This window comes from Monodon monoceros, unplaced genomic scaffold (assembly GCF_005190385.1).
Source record: "Monodon monoceros isolate NGI ecotype Baffin Bay Population unplaced genomic scaffold, NGI_Narwhal_1 Super_Scaffold_20, whole genome shotgun sequence".
Taxonomy (NCBI): domain Eukaryota; kingdom Metazoa; phylum Chordata; class Mammalia; order Artiodactyla; family Monodontidae; genus Monodon; species Monodon monoceros.
This window is the reverse complement of record NW_021703777.1, coordinates 70,583,243-70,597,509: the sequence shown is the minus strand read 5'-3', so window position 1 is coordinate 70,597,509 and position 14,267 is coordinate 70,583,243. Positions and strand designations below refer to the sequence as shown.

The window sequence follows — 14,267 nt, the reverse complement described above, 5'->3', positions numbered from 1 at the left end:
TTGGATTGGAAGAATTAACATTGTTAAAATGACCATACTACCCAAGGCAATCTACAGATTCAGTGCAATCCCTATCAAAATACCAATGACATTTTTCACTGAACTAGAACAAATAATTTTAAAATCTGTAGAGAAACTTAAAAGACCCCGAATAGCCAAAACAATCCTGAGGAAGAGGAACAGAGCTGGAAGAGTTATGCTTCCTGACTTCAGACTATACTACACAGCTATAGTCATCAAAAAGTATGGTACTGGCACAAAAACAGGCACACAAATCAACAGAACAGAATAGAGAGCCCAGTGGTAACCCCCTGCACTTATGGTCAGTTAATCTATGACAGGAGAGACAAGAATATACAATGGAAAAAAGACAGTCTCTTCAATAAGTGGTGATAGGAAAACTAGACAGCTACATGTAAGAGAATGAAATTAGAACATTCTCAAATACCATATGTATATACCACATTTAGAAATTAATATTCTTAAAACCACCCATGCCCAGGTACCCATTGAAAAGTGATCCTGCATTCTCAGGGCTATGATACACTAGGCCGAAGACTGCTCTCTAAAGGGTAAGCTCTATAAGAGCTATCTTGGACACCACTAAATCCTCTGAACTTATCATAGTGCTGGACCCATAATAAGTACTCAAAAAACATTCATTGAATAAATAAATGAATGAGATAGGCCCATCACTGTTGTTGCTGTTTCTTCAAATCTTGCTTCTTAACTAAATCTGATGCCTGATTAAAAGCCACCTTCACTAACTCATCTTAATCCTGTTTATTAAAAAAAATTTTTTTTGCCAAATCCCATTGTACGGGGCACAATAGAGACTCTTTATTGGTCTTAATGATCTAAACGTACTTAGGGTAAGTCCATGTAAGTAGACTACCCACTAAAACATCCAGGACTTGGTTTTGCTGTTCTGTATTTACTTGGATGACATGCTAGGAATTATTTTTCAGTTCAAATGATCTTTTCTGTCTGCTTATAAATTCTTCTTGTTTCAATGCCATCCATGGCTAATTCAAATAACCATTGAAAAAGAAAGTTCATACCATTTTTCCCCTTGAAAGGTTACTCTTTTTAGTTTAATTGCTATTGTTGTATTTTAGCAAGGTATTGCTGCAAACAAAGCTAAGATTTTTTATAGTGTAACGTTTTTTTAAAGCTACAGCAACCTTATAATCTCAATTGGATTGTCACAAAATCATTTGTATTTATAATTAAGTTTGAACATTAGAGCCAGTACTTTGAGTCTGACTGATTTGAGATATATTTATTTAAGCTGACAAAATGAAATTATATTTAAGGCAGGACAAGAAATATTTAACATAAAATTTTCTCTGCTGTTTGAGCCACTGTCTCCTCCTCTTTAGTGTGCATTGTGCATCTACATTGTACCTTAACTAGATCCCCTTAGAAAACACAGGAATGCCTGCTCACCAAAAAAAGCAATTAACTCCTGGTGCCAGCAAGATAACTACTTAGGAGATAACATTCCTCCTCAATCCTGTAAGGGGTCATGATGACCTACTACTCACCTTGTTGGACTGTGCAAACTGTCATTATGTTACTTTGATGTATAACCCTTTGTCTCAAAAACTTACATAACTGTGCTTTGACTTCTAGTGGGGAAATAGTCCTCGGTAGTTCCTGAAAGACTGTGTCCTGCTTTATAATCCTCAGGTTAGCCCGAATAAAATTCTCTATTTCTTTCTTAGATTGACTGTTGACTAAGTTTTTTTCATTGATAAAGCCTTCGTACTATCTGGGGCATATTGTTCAATTTTTCATTTAAAATAACTCTCTCAACATCATTTACCATTGACTGGGAACTTCTGAATTTGACTTGTTTCACTAATCCTGGCCTACTTTGCAGTGCATTCCAAGTAACTTTATTTTATACAGGTTACATGTAGTGAATGAAAAGCAAGTATGATTTAATGCTTTTGGGGTAGAGAATATTTCAGAACATAAATATGTTTTCTTAATATGTGATTATAATGATGTCTTAAGATATAAAGACAGTTGGTCTAACAAATGCTAATTTTTCTTAATGGAGGTAGCATGTAAAAGCAACATCATAAAAATACCTTAGATATGTGTGTATCCCATAATTCTACAGATTATGTTAACCTTAGAATTTCCACATAAAAATACTAATAGTGTTCATTTAGACTCAGGTCTCACTCACTATTTAGCAGAGCACTCATACCCAGATCTTTCCATTCAGACTGGAGTTTATGTGAGTTTTTCACATGTGCTCCGAACACTCTCTTTCTAGACAGAGAATAGTATAAGAATACCCCCATTGAGAGGAAGGCAGAAAGGGAGGAACACATTCCTAGAAATGGGAGCATTCCCTGATCACTGCTGACACACCTATTCACTAATAAACATGCAGTGTCTTAGTAATACAATTGCTATTACTATTACCACCACGTATCTTACTTCTCTTCTGCTTCCCAATGACCCGCGGTTCACTCTTCAACTTCATTTTAAAGGGACATCATCCTATCCTGTATTTGGGGTCAGGCAGTGGTGGCGGCAGCTAGTGAAAGGTAGAGTTAGAAACTAGGAGCAGGCAGCAGGGGGAGCCAGGTTGCAAGAAGCCAGGTGAAAACCGGTGGAGAATGGTCAGTAACATGAAGGCCATAGAGCCAAAAAGGTTCAAACCAGCAACAGGTTGTCCTGAAAACACAAAGCCTGAACGTGCCAAGGCAACACTTGGGAAGTAGGCAGAGATAGTGATATCCATGTTCTTCTGACCCTGTCGCCTGCCCTTTCTGGGACCATCCTCTTGCAGCTCTTCTTTTGGGCATCCATGTCCTTTCCCAGCCTGCAGGGTTCATGCCATCTCAGAGCAGCTTGTACTGTTCTGGTCCCTTTTTCTAGTATAGACTTTTCCTGCTCAGGGCTCTAAACCATGAGGAATTTGTTCTAGGTGATCTGGTGACCAGTATATGCCAAGGGGGTAGTAGGTGCTACAGTGTAACGTCACCTTTTCCAAAGTAAGTTCGTGAAACTTACATTGATGCATCTAGAAGAGATAGGAATTTCAGGCAGGTCAGAAAGGAAACAATTTGGCGGAATAATTTGCTCTTTGATGCCTCCAAAATTTTGTCTCCTAAGAGGTCTTTCTAAAGTGTTCAGCATTCATAGAAGAGATTTGCCTCAGAATCATAGGATTTTATAGCTAAGGAGGGATTATCTCTGCCATTATTTACTAATGGCTCCCAGGACAGGTCTCCACAATGGGTGCTCACACAGTGCTTGTTAATAAACAACAATAACAGAGAAATAAAAAACTTCTGTCCTATAATGACATCTGCTGTCACTGCTTGTGACATGCACAAAATACAATGGATGAAATCCATAATCGAAGTATGAAAGCAGCTTTTCACAGATGTCCTGGTACTGAATTATTACAAAATAATGGCACTTCGATTGGTCTGTTTAATTCTAATGTGGTTGCTATAGGTGAAAGCAATTTTAGAGCAGTCTCTGTCTATGAATGGGAGAAGTAAATTGACTACTTCAGGGATTTTAAGGCTGCTGAAAAAACCCTCTGCCATCTGCTCCCTAAAATATCTCCCTTGCTTTCTGTTGCCTGAAATTCTGCAAATGGTGCTCCAGATTTTCCCTTCTGTTTCCTTTCTCCATGAAAATAAAATGACAAAACAGATTCACCTGGGGAGATAATAGAAAATTCCCCATGCTTGGACCTGACCCCCAGAGTGCCTGATTTTATTAGTCTGGATTAGGACCCAGGTATTGGAATTGTTTTTAAAAGTCCCTGGTAATTTTAATATGCAGCCAGTGTCCATAAACACCGTTAGTGAAACACTAAAATGTACTCATTTGCACCCTAGTGTGGGCATTTTGTTCTTGTTTTCTTTTCAATCATATCTTCCTCAAAAACAGGTTACTAGAAGGGAGAAGGACAGTAAAGAAAACTGGATTCTAAAGGAAATTGACGGTCAAACTGGAGAGACTGGAGTGGAAGACCTGGGGATTCCAAAAACCTGCATTGTCCATTTCACAATGCTTGAAGGTTAGGCTTGCTAGGATTAACGACAAACAATGGGGAAAAGGCAAGCTGTAGCCTCCCCTGCCTTCCCCGGGGCATTTAAGGAGACCTCCACAAGTAGGTCGGGGGAAATAGCACGCACACTGATCTGTAGGCAGCAGGAGAAGTTTTAAGATGTTGCTGTCACAGTTGCTTCTGCCCTGCCAACCCATCAGGGAGCTGCATCGTCTCTCCTTTGAGTTGAAATTCCAGATTAATGGGCCTGAAAATTGGATTAGCTCAGTGACTGCTCAGAGATCCATGGTGAAATGAAAACAAGTCAGAATAGAAACAATCTGTGGCTAGGTGCTACAGAATCTTTTCAGCTTGGTGTTTTCCGGGTTAAAGTGAATCTGAATTGGTAATACAACATGGGCAAATCAAAGTTAGGGTTAGAGCTAAAATGTTCTAAAATGTTCTCAGGTGTCAAAATGTCATAGGGTGAACAACCAATACATAGACATGTTTTCTTTCCGGCTATGAATCCTTTGCTTTTCTTTGCCTAGATGTTCCTCAGGTTTTTCAAAGCAGCAAGACTGGTCCAAGAGAATAAAATAGAAGGGGCATAAAGGTAGCCTTTGTAAGGAGTTAACTTATCTTTTTAAACTGCTTGAGAATCCTAGAAGTATTTTGCCTCTTATGAACAAAAATGGAGCCATCTGATTAAGTTGGCTCCCTGGCATTGCTTTGGGGACGGATCTGTGCAGAGTTGGATTTCCTTTGAAGCTGAAGCCCCAGGGCCCCTCACTTGCACTAGCCCCATCTCAAGCCCTGCAAGGAGGGGCCCTAGCAGTGGGTTCTAATGGTCATATGTTTTGTAAATTTGAAAAAATATGTAATATTTTAATAGCAATCAGTTAAGACTATTTTCTCTACTCCAAATTTTCCTCTGACATGCTTTCTCTCATGGTACGTGGCCTTGGAGGGACTGTATGCATTTTGGGGATCTGGCTAAGGGATTTATGAGATAAGTTGTGTAGTTTGCAGTCACTTTAGTATATACCTAAGTTATTGATAGGTGTTCTAGTGTTCACATAGTTTACAGGGACACACCTCTGTTCCCTATCTATATGCTCATCTGGCATCCTCACCTAAAGCCACAGTATCATGATATAAACTAGCTCCAGAAGTACGTTGGTAGGAAAAGGGGTGAAACAAAGCTTGGAATGTATGGAGCCAGAAACTAGTCCATGGAAAATTCTCTCAACTATCAGACATGTAAAATTGTAAATGGAGGATTCAGTTCGTATTGATACCTAATTAAAGCAGAAGTTCTTTCTAGTCAGTAACACTCCATCTTTTTTTTGTGTGTGTGCGATATACATGAAATAGAATTGATCAGAATTACTGTGTTTATAGGACACAAATCTATAGCAGTAGGACCAACTGAAGTTGCATATTTTATGTACTCCAGCACATCAGATGGCACCTTAGAATATCTGATATATCTTGCCTAAGTTGGCAGTTTCAGACCAAACTGCAGGTAAAATTGTCTGCAATAAAATGAAGCAATCAACTGTGCTAGAAGAAAACAATGACATATTCTGCTAGACTCTGTATTGGAAAATGTGTCAAAATGATTATAGGAAGAAGTGGTCAGAGTATGCAAAAAATGGAGGAAAAAGGTATTATAGAGGTGTTTTTGTTAGTTGATAGATATGTTATCTTTTTGGTTTTGTAATGTTTTCATTTTTAGGCTTTTTTTAAAAAATAGATCTTTATTGGAGTATAATTGCTTCACAATACTGTGTTAGTTTCTGTTGTACAACAAAGTGAATCAGCCATATGCATACATACATCCCCATATCCCCTCCCTCTTGAGCCTCCCTCCCACCCTCCCTATCCCACCCCTCTAGGTGGTCACAAAGCACCGAGCTGATCTCCCTGTGCTATGCGGCTGCTTCCCACTAGCTAACTATTCTACATTCAGTAGTGTATATATGTCGATGCTATTCTCACTTCTCCCCAGCTTCCCCTTCCCCAGCTGTGTCCTCAAGTCCATTCTCTATGTCTACATCTTCATTCCTGCCCTGCCACTATGTTTATCAGTACCATTTTATTCTTTTTTTAGATTCCATATATATATGTTAAAATGCGGTATTTGTTTTTATCTTTCTGACTTACTTCACTCTGTATGACAGACTGTAGGTCCATCCACTTCACTACAAATAACTCAGTTTCGTTTCTTTTTATGGCTGAGTAATTGTTTTTCTCTTTCTGACTTACTTCACTCTGTATGACAGACTGTAGGTCCATCCACTTCACTACAAATAACTCAGTTTCATTTCTTTTTATGGCTGAGTAATATTCCATTGTATGTATGTGCCACATCTTCTTTATCCATTCACCTGTTGATGGACATTTAGGTTGGTTCCATGTCCTGGCTATTGGAAATAGTGCTGCAATGAACATTGTGGTACATGTCTCTTTTTGAATTATGGTTTTCTCAGGGTATATGCCTAGTAGTGGGAATGCTGGGTCATATGGTAGTTCTGTTTTCAGGTTTTTAAGTAAACTCTATACTGTTCTTCATGTTGGTTGTATCAATTTACATTCCCACCAACAGCACAGGAGGGTTGCTGTTTCAGCACACCCTTTCCAGCATTTATTGTTTCTAGATTTTTTTGATAATGGCCATTCTGACCAGTGTGAGGTGATAGTGTAGTTTTGATTTGCATTTCTCTAACAATAGCAATGTTGAGCATCTTTTCACGTGCCTCTTGGCCATCTGTATGTCTTCTTTGGTGAAATATCTATTTAGGTCTTCTGCCCATTTTTTAATTGAATTGTTTGTTTTTTTGATATTGAGCTCCATGAGCTGTTTGTATATTTTGGAGATTAATCCTTTGTCCATTGTTTCATTTGCAAATATTTTCTCCCATTCTGAGGGTTGTCTTTTTGTCTTGTTTATGGTTTCCTTTGATGTGCAAAAGCTTTGAAGTTTCATTAGGTCCCATTTGTTTATTTTTGTTTTTATTTCCATTACTCTTGGAGGTGGGTCAAAAAAGATCTTGCTGTGGTTTGTGTCAAAGAGTGTTTTTCCTGTGTTTTCCTCTAAGAGTTTTATAGTGTCTGGTTTTACATTTAGGTCTTTAATCCATTTTAAGTTTATTTTTGTGTATGGTGTTAGGGAATGTTCTAATTTCATTCTTTTACATGTAGCTGTCCAGTTTTCCCAGCACCACTTAATGAAGAGGCTATCTTTTCTCCATTGTATGTTCTAGCCTCCTTTGTCATAAATTAGGTGACCATATGTGTGTGGGTTTATCTCTGGGCTTTCTATCCTGTACTGTTGATCTATATTTCTGTTACTGTGCCAGTACCAACCATACTGTCTTACTTACTGTAGCTTTGCAGTATAGTTTGAAGTCAGGGAGCCTGATTCCTCCAGCTCCGTTTTTTTTTTTTTTTTTCTCAAGATTGCTTTGGCAACTCGGGATCTTTTGCATTTCCATATGAATTGTAAAATTTTTGGTTCTAATTCTGTGAAAAATGCCATTGGTAGTTTGATAGGGATTGCATTGAATCTGTAGATTGCTTTGGGCAGTATAGTCATTTAAACAATATTGATTCTTCCAATCCAAGAACATGTTATATTTCTCCATCTGTTTATGTCGTCTTTGATTTCTTTTATCAGTGTTTTATAGTTTTCTGAATACAAGTCTTTTGCCTCCTTAGGTAGGTTTATTCCTAGATATTTTATTCTTTTTGTTGCAGTGGTAAATGGTATTGGGGGATTTATCCCAGGGATGCAAGGGTTCTTCAATATATGCAAACCAATCAATGTGATACACCATATTAACAAATTAAGGAATAAAAACCATATGATCATCTCAACAGATGCGGAAAATAGGCATAAAGGGAACCTCCCTCAACATAATAAAGGCCATATATGACAAACCCAGAGCAAACATCATACTTAGTGGTGAGAAACTGAAAGCATTTCCACTAAGATCAGTAACAAGACAAGTATGTCCACTCTTGCCACTTGTATTCAACATAGTTTTGGAAGTCCTAGCCATGGCAATCACAGAAGAAAAAGAAATAAAAAATTGGAAAAGAAGAAGTAAAACGGTCACTGTTTGCAGATGACATGATACTAAACATAGAAAATCCTAAAGATGCCACCAGAAAACTACTAGAACTAATCAATGAATTTGGTAAGGTTGCAGGATACAAAATTAATGCACAGAAATCTCTGGCATTCCTATACACTAACAACAAAAATCAGAAAGAGAAATTTAGGCTTTTTAAAACTTATAATTTGTTGTGACTTCTTTTCTCCTTCTAAATAAATACCACTTTTATACCCAATCTGATATTCTCAGTTTTGTATTCTTAAAGAGCTTCCAAATTAAGTGACAGGCTGCACAAAACTTGGATCTGGAGAGAAATTTTCACATTATGGACAAGTCATAAAGCATAATTTTCCAAGGGACTTGTGGGCCCTGAGCTGATATTTTTCTACTTGCTCAGGAGTCAGAAAGTTGGATTCTCTTCTGAATTTTGCCATTTATTGGCTGAGTGGTCAGACCCAGATCTCTGAGGAAGGGAAAAAGGGAGGTTCATGCTATTTATTGGACATCCAGTAGTAAAATGCCATTAGCATACCAGTGCTTTTCATCCCTGATCCCATTTAATCCTCACAACTGGTTTAAGAGATTGGAGGAAACTAAGATGAATGGATGAAGAGCTCACACCAAGTGAATGCACTGGAATTAGAATCTGACTTTAGGGGCTATGATTTTTGCCATCACTTACAGATTTAAGACTCTCATATTCCTCATTTATAAAATTGTAATAATTATGTCTTATTTACCTGTTTCCCAGGGTTGTGTCAGCCATCAAATGAGGGAGGCTGTGAGAAAGGACTTTAAATATTATTCTATAAACATGAAACAGTGCTTGTGGTGTGCAGCTCTGTATGCAGCCCATGTGATTTGGGGTATTAAATTATTCAACAATAACAGCTTTGAGATATTGCAGCAAATGGAGCTCCTCAAATGTGTTTCAAAAGTAGTGACACTGCAGGTTTTCTGTGCCCTCTGGGTTAGTTGTTTTCTGCTTGGACCCCAATAGAGATATGTCTCTTTTTACCATAGGAGCTCTTGGCTCCACCCAGAGTAGAGAACAGAAACACAGAAGGATAATCATGATGGTAAAAAGAAACAAAGAGCTTAGAGCTAAGTTTGCAGAAAGAAATGACCATTAATACAAAGCATATTAGAGAAAGTTGTCATCCACCAAAAGCAGTTATTAAAGTTTTGTTCATTTCAGTGAACCTTGTGCTTTTGCAGAGTCTCAGAATAATATGTTAAATGTATTACAGGCTTAAATTACAAGGTTACTAGTAGAATTTGGAAGATGATAAATCCAGACAAGACCAACACAGAGTCTGTTCTCCTGGCCAGGCTGGGTAAGGGAGATTAATTTCTTATTGAGAAGGAACTTTTCGTTAATATCAGGATAAAACTGTAGATTTATTTAGAGAAAGTTGTATATGTCAATTCAGGGTAAAATTGTAGAATTATTTAGAGAAAGTTCAAGTTAACTGTATTTTAATAAGTACAGTTTCTTCATTTCGAAGAACATGATTAGTAGTTCTCAATTAAGCCATTTTTTCCTTCAAATGATATGAATTTAAAAATCTAGGTATTTTTATAGATAGGTACTTGAATGAGGTAGATCATACATTATTATTATAGTCAAGATTCTCTTTTCTGGAAAAAGGTAAAACTGGGTTAGAAGAACTGCTTTAAAAAGGTTTATTAGTGGGGCTTCCCTGGTGGCGCAGTGGTTGGGAGTCTGCCTGCCGATGCAGGGGACACGGGTTCGTGCCCCGGTCCGGGAAGATCGCACATGCTGTGGAGTGGCTAGGCCCGTGAGCCATGGCCGCTGAGCCTGCGCGTCCGGAGCCTGTGCTCCGCAACGGGAGAGGCTGCAGCAATGAGAGGCCCACGTAATGCAAAAAAGAAAAAAGGTTTATTAGTGAATGGGCTACATGTAAGGCCACACTGAGATGTAGAATTTGATAGGCAGTTAAAAACTTGATCTTTTTCAGACAGAAATTTTAAAAATATATTTTAAACTTTTATACAGTGGAGGTGAGGAGAAACTTTTTTCTAAGAAGTTATGACGGGCAGAATCATATACAGACATCCCATGGAAATATTGCAGGTTCAGTTCCAGACCACCGCAATGAAGTGAATATTGCAATAAAGCCAGTCAGATGAGTTTTTTCGTTTCCTGGTGAATATAAAAGTTATGTTAACACTATACAGTAGCCTCCTAAGTGTACAGTAGCATTATGACTAAAAAACAATTACATACCTTAATTAAAAAATACTTTATCGCTGAAAGATGCTAACCATCATCTGTGACTGTGCAGAGTTGCCATAAACCTTCAATTTGTAAAACATACAGTATCTTCAAAGCACAATATAGGAGGTAGGCATTAATACTATCTAAAATATTTGTCAAACTATTTTCTATTTATCTAGTTCTTATCTTTGCATTTTCCTGTTATAATATTTTTAACTTGTTCATGCTATAGAGTTCCAAGACAACTTCTTAGAAGTACAGTTTTTTACTTTAGTAAACTGAACTACTCACCCTCATAAGCAGACCTATGTCTGGCTTTAGTTGTTTTTAGAACCTTAGCTCACTTTGCTGACATCTAACTCACTAAAATTATATATGGGTAGGGGGAAAATATTCAAAAGATAAAGTAGTAAAGAGATCATATTTGTGGTTACCAGAGGTGAGGGGTTGGAGGAAGGGAAATTGGATATAAGCAGTCAAAAGGTATGAACTTCCAGCTTTAAGATAAATAAGTACTAGGGATGTAACGTATAGCATGATAAATATAACTAACATTGCTGTGTGTTATACATGAAAGTTGTTAAGAGAGTAAATCCCAAGAGTTCTCATCACAAGAAAAAATTTGTTTTCTTTCATTTTGTATCTATATGAGATGATGGATGTTTGCTAAACTTATTGTGGGATAATTTCATGATGTATGTAAGTCAAATTATTATGCTGTATACCTTACAGTGCTGTATGTCAATTATATCTCAGTAAAACTGGAAGGAAAAAAAGAGATAAAGTAGTACAGTAAGGGGTGTTTTGAATTTTAATTCCATTCTGTCTGCTTTAATGGGAGTGGGACCAATTTACGTTGTGTGACTTTTTCCCAGTGATGTTTTATTATTCATTAGACATCAGTGTCCCAAGCAACCTCCTGGCTTATCTGTCCATTAATCCAGCTCAAGGTCAGAGTTACTTATTTTGTTTTTCCTTGTCTAGATCTCCTCTTCTAAGTTATGTTTTGCTTGGTTCTTATTTTTAATCTCTATTTACATTTTGCTGTTTTATTTCATACTCTGCCATTAAGTCATATTAAATCTTTTGTGGAGAGTGATAAGGCATAAATCAAATAATATTGGCTGTTTCCATCTATCTTTTTTTTTTTTTTTGCGGTACGCGGACCTCTCACTGCTGTGGCCTCTTCCGTTGTGGAGCACAGGCTCCAGACGCGCAGGCCCAGCGGCCATGGCTCACGGGCCCAGCCGCTCCGCGGCATGTGGGATCTTCCCAGACCCGGGGCACGAACCCGTGTCCCCTGCATCGGCAGGCGGACTCTCAACCACTGCGCCACCAGGGAAGCCCTGTTTCCATCTATCTTACCTGTCTCCTTTGTTTTCATCTCTTCCATCTGCCTCAGAGCGATCAGAATTCTGATGATATGGTGGCCTGACACATCCACTCTCAACTCTAATCCAACTATCAACTCTGTCTCTATAGAGAAACAGGTGCTTAGACTGCAGGGTGTGTGGGAACACTCTGACCTTTCCAGGGGCTGGATGTTTAGGATGGTTCTTGATTCTGGGCCTGGCAGTTGGCCTGGGAGGAAATTCTGAATTCTTTTGTTCCTGAAGAAAGATTGTACCTCTGAGTTCTGTGGATCCCTCAGAGGAAGAGCCCTGTCATTCCATTCATTGTCATTATAGGAAGACCTGCTCATTGTCAAATCTTTGGAGAGGCCTTGATCCTCCTTATGTCAGAGATCAGCAATCAAGCTTTTTCCTGTGTTTGCAGAAAGAACTGAAGAGTTTCCAGTTTCATGTCCCTGTCTGTGAAGAGCAGTACTTCCTACCACTTGTGGGTTTCCATCACTCCCAGGTACCCTAGTAGCTTGTTATGTAAATAAACTCATGGGTATGCTAAGGAAATCATCACAATCTAAGGGGACCCAGCAGCAGTGTCTTTGAGATAGAACAAGGAGAGAGAGAGAGAGACAGTGAGAGAGAGAGAGAGAGGTAGAGAGAGAGAGAGAAAGAGAAACAGAATGGATAAAAAGAATAGGAAAGCTTCTAGTATAGTAATAAAACTGTTAGAGGAGACAGATGATGGTTAGAATAACCACAACAAAAGGTTTTAAAAGAAGGCTCGAAGAGATTCTATTATAGCTTTATAAGACTTTCTGAAACTTAAAAATCTGATAATTTTTAAATTTAAAAACTGAGTGTATGGGGCTTCCCTGGTGGCGCAGTGGTTGAGAGTCCACCTGCCGATGCAGGGGACACGGGTTCGTGCCCTGGTCCGGGAAGATCCCACATGCCGCGGAGCAGCTGGGCCCGTGAGCCATGGCCGCTGAGCCTGCGCGTCCGGAGCCTGTGCTCCGCAACGGGAGAGGCCACAGCAGTGACAGGCCCGCATACCGCAAAAAAAACCCAAAAAAACTGAGTGTATGAATTGAGGAAAGATTAGTCACTATAGAGACCACCCTGGAGGGTCAAGTAGAAGACACATTGTAAAACAGCAAAAATACAAAGAGAATGAAATCATGGGGAAGAAGCTGCAAGATTTGGAGGCAGCATCAGGAGTTCTGAAATATGGAGAATAGAGATTCTAGAATGGCGAAAAAGGAACAGATAGAAAGAAACATAACCGTTGAAATAACCACTGGGAAAAACAACATTGGATTGAAAAAAAGACTTGTATATTCATATTGGAAGTGCCCAGGCAGGATCGATTTCCATAGCTGAGGGCTGGAGATGAGAGGGAGAGAGAGCAAACAGGCTGTTGGATACTGACTTGGCTTTTCATTCTGCTCCCAGTGGTACCGCTTTGGGAAGAACATAATGCTATTGTTATGTCATGTGATGGAGGAACTTTGATATTCTCTGATAACACCATATGGTCACACCTTAAACTTCTCATGTGACATATCAGCTCTTGTTCCGTTGGCTTCCATATCAACTACTGTTATCTAATGAATGAAAAAGTTGTGTCTAAGCACCACTGCCATATAAGAGAGTGGTTCCTGTTACAGAAATTATTTTGAGTTGCTGTGCATGCTGGTCGGTTTGGATATACCAAATGGGCCTGAGAACTAGGTTTGGGTTGGGAAATGAGGAGAGTGAATTTCTCTGCAATTAGGGAGAATTTGGAAAGTCAGAAACAATCTAGAAAGGAGGGGTGAGATTGCATGTGGCTGGGATTTTATCTGGTGTAAAGTATCCAATGAAAAATCCCACAAGGAATTAATCCAAAGAAAATAATAAAGATGTCCAAAGTCTAATGCCTAATGCTCAGTTTGAAATTGCCATAAACTTTTCATGACTCTGCCCCATCCCTCATATTCATTTAAATCTACTGTTAATTATGAATAACCCTCTATGTGTCTGAGGCAGAAAGAAGTTTACTTCCCCAAAATTGGTGCTTTAAATATAATTAGGCTTAAGGAAGTGTGCTAGGTTGGGTTTCCAGAAACATCTTTAGGAAGACTGCATCACTGTCCCACTAGGCAAGCCACTGAGTCTGAGGCCTCTAATGCAGCCTTGCTGGAAGCAAGAACCCCCGCTCTCACCAAACCCGCCTCTCAATTCATGGAACCAAAGAATGGACACTGGAATGCTGGTGTAGGAAGAACGATCTTATATTTCCATGACTTTTCTTGACAGCGGCTACAGCTGAGAGTTTCAGGAATATGGAGCTCACTGTATTTCTGCCTTTGGAATCTTAAGAAAAGGGCTTTGACTCACAGAACCTAATTTACTTCCAGACTGTAGCACCTGGAAGATAGTTGGTGCAAAAGTCGAGAGAGACAAACCAAAGAATGATTTTCAAACAATGCTGATTTTCAAGAGCCAACCAAGTGGGGACAGAGATTGTTAGTATTAGTAGGACA

At 38.8% G+C, this 14,267-nt stretch overlaps 1 protein-coding gene across 5 annotated transcripts in view; it reads left to right on the top strand.

Moving 5' to 3' along the window:
- GRXCR1 (glutaredoxin and cysteine rich domain containing 1) overlaps window positions 1–14,267 on the top strand; it is a 329,808-nt gene that overhangs the window by 151,673 nt on the left and 163,868 nt on the right. For 2 of the 5 annotated variants that reach the window (XR_003795454.1, XR_003795459.1), the window contains one exon: window positions 12,085–12,256. The exons of the other annotated variants lie outside the window; for them this stretch is intronic. The gene's annotated coding sequence lies outside the window, so the exon portion shown is untranslated. The remainder of the gene's footprint in view (window positions 1–12,084; window positions 12,257–14,267) is intronic. 5 annotated transcript variants of the gene reach the window in all.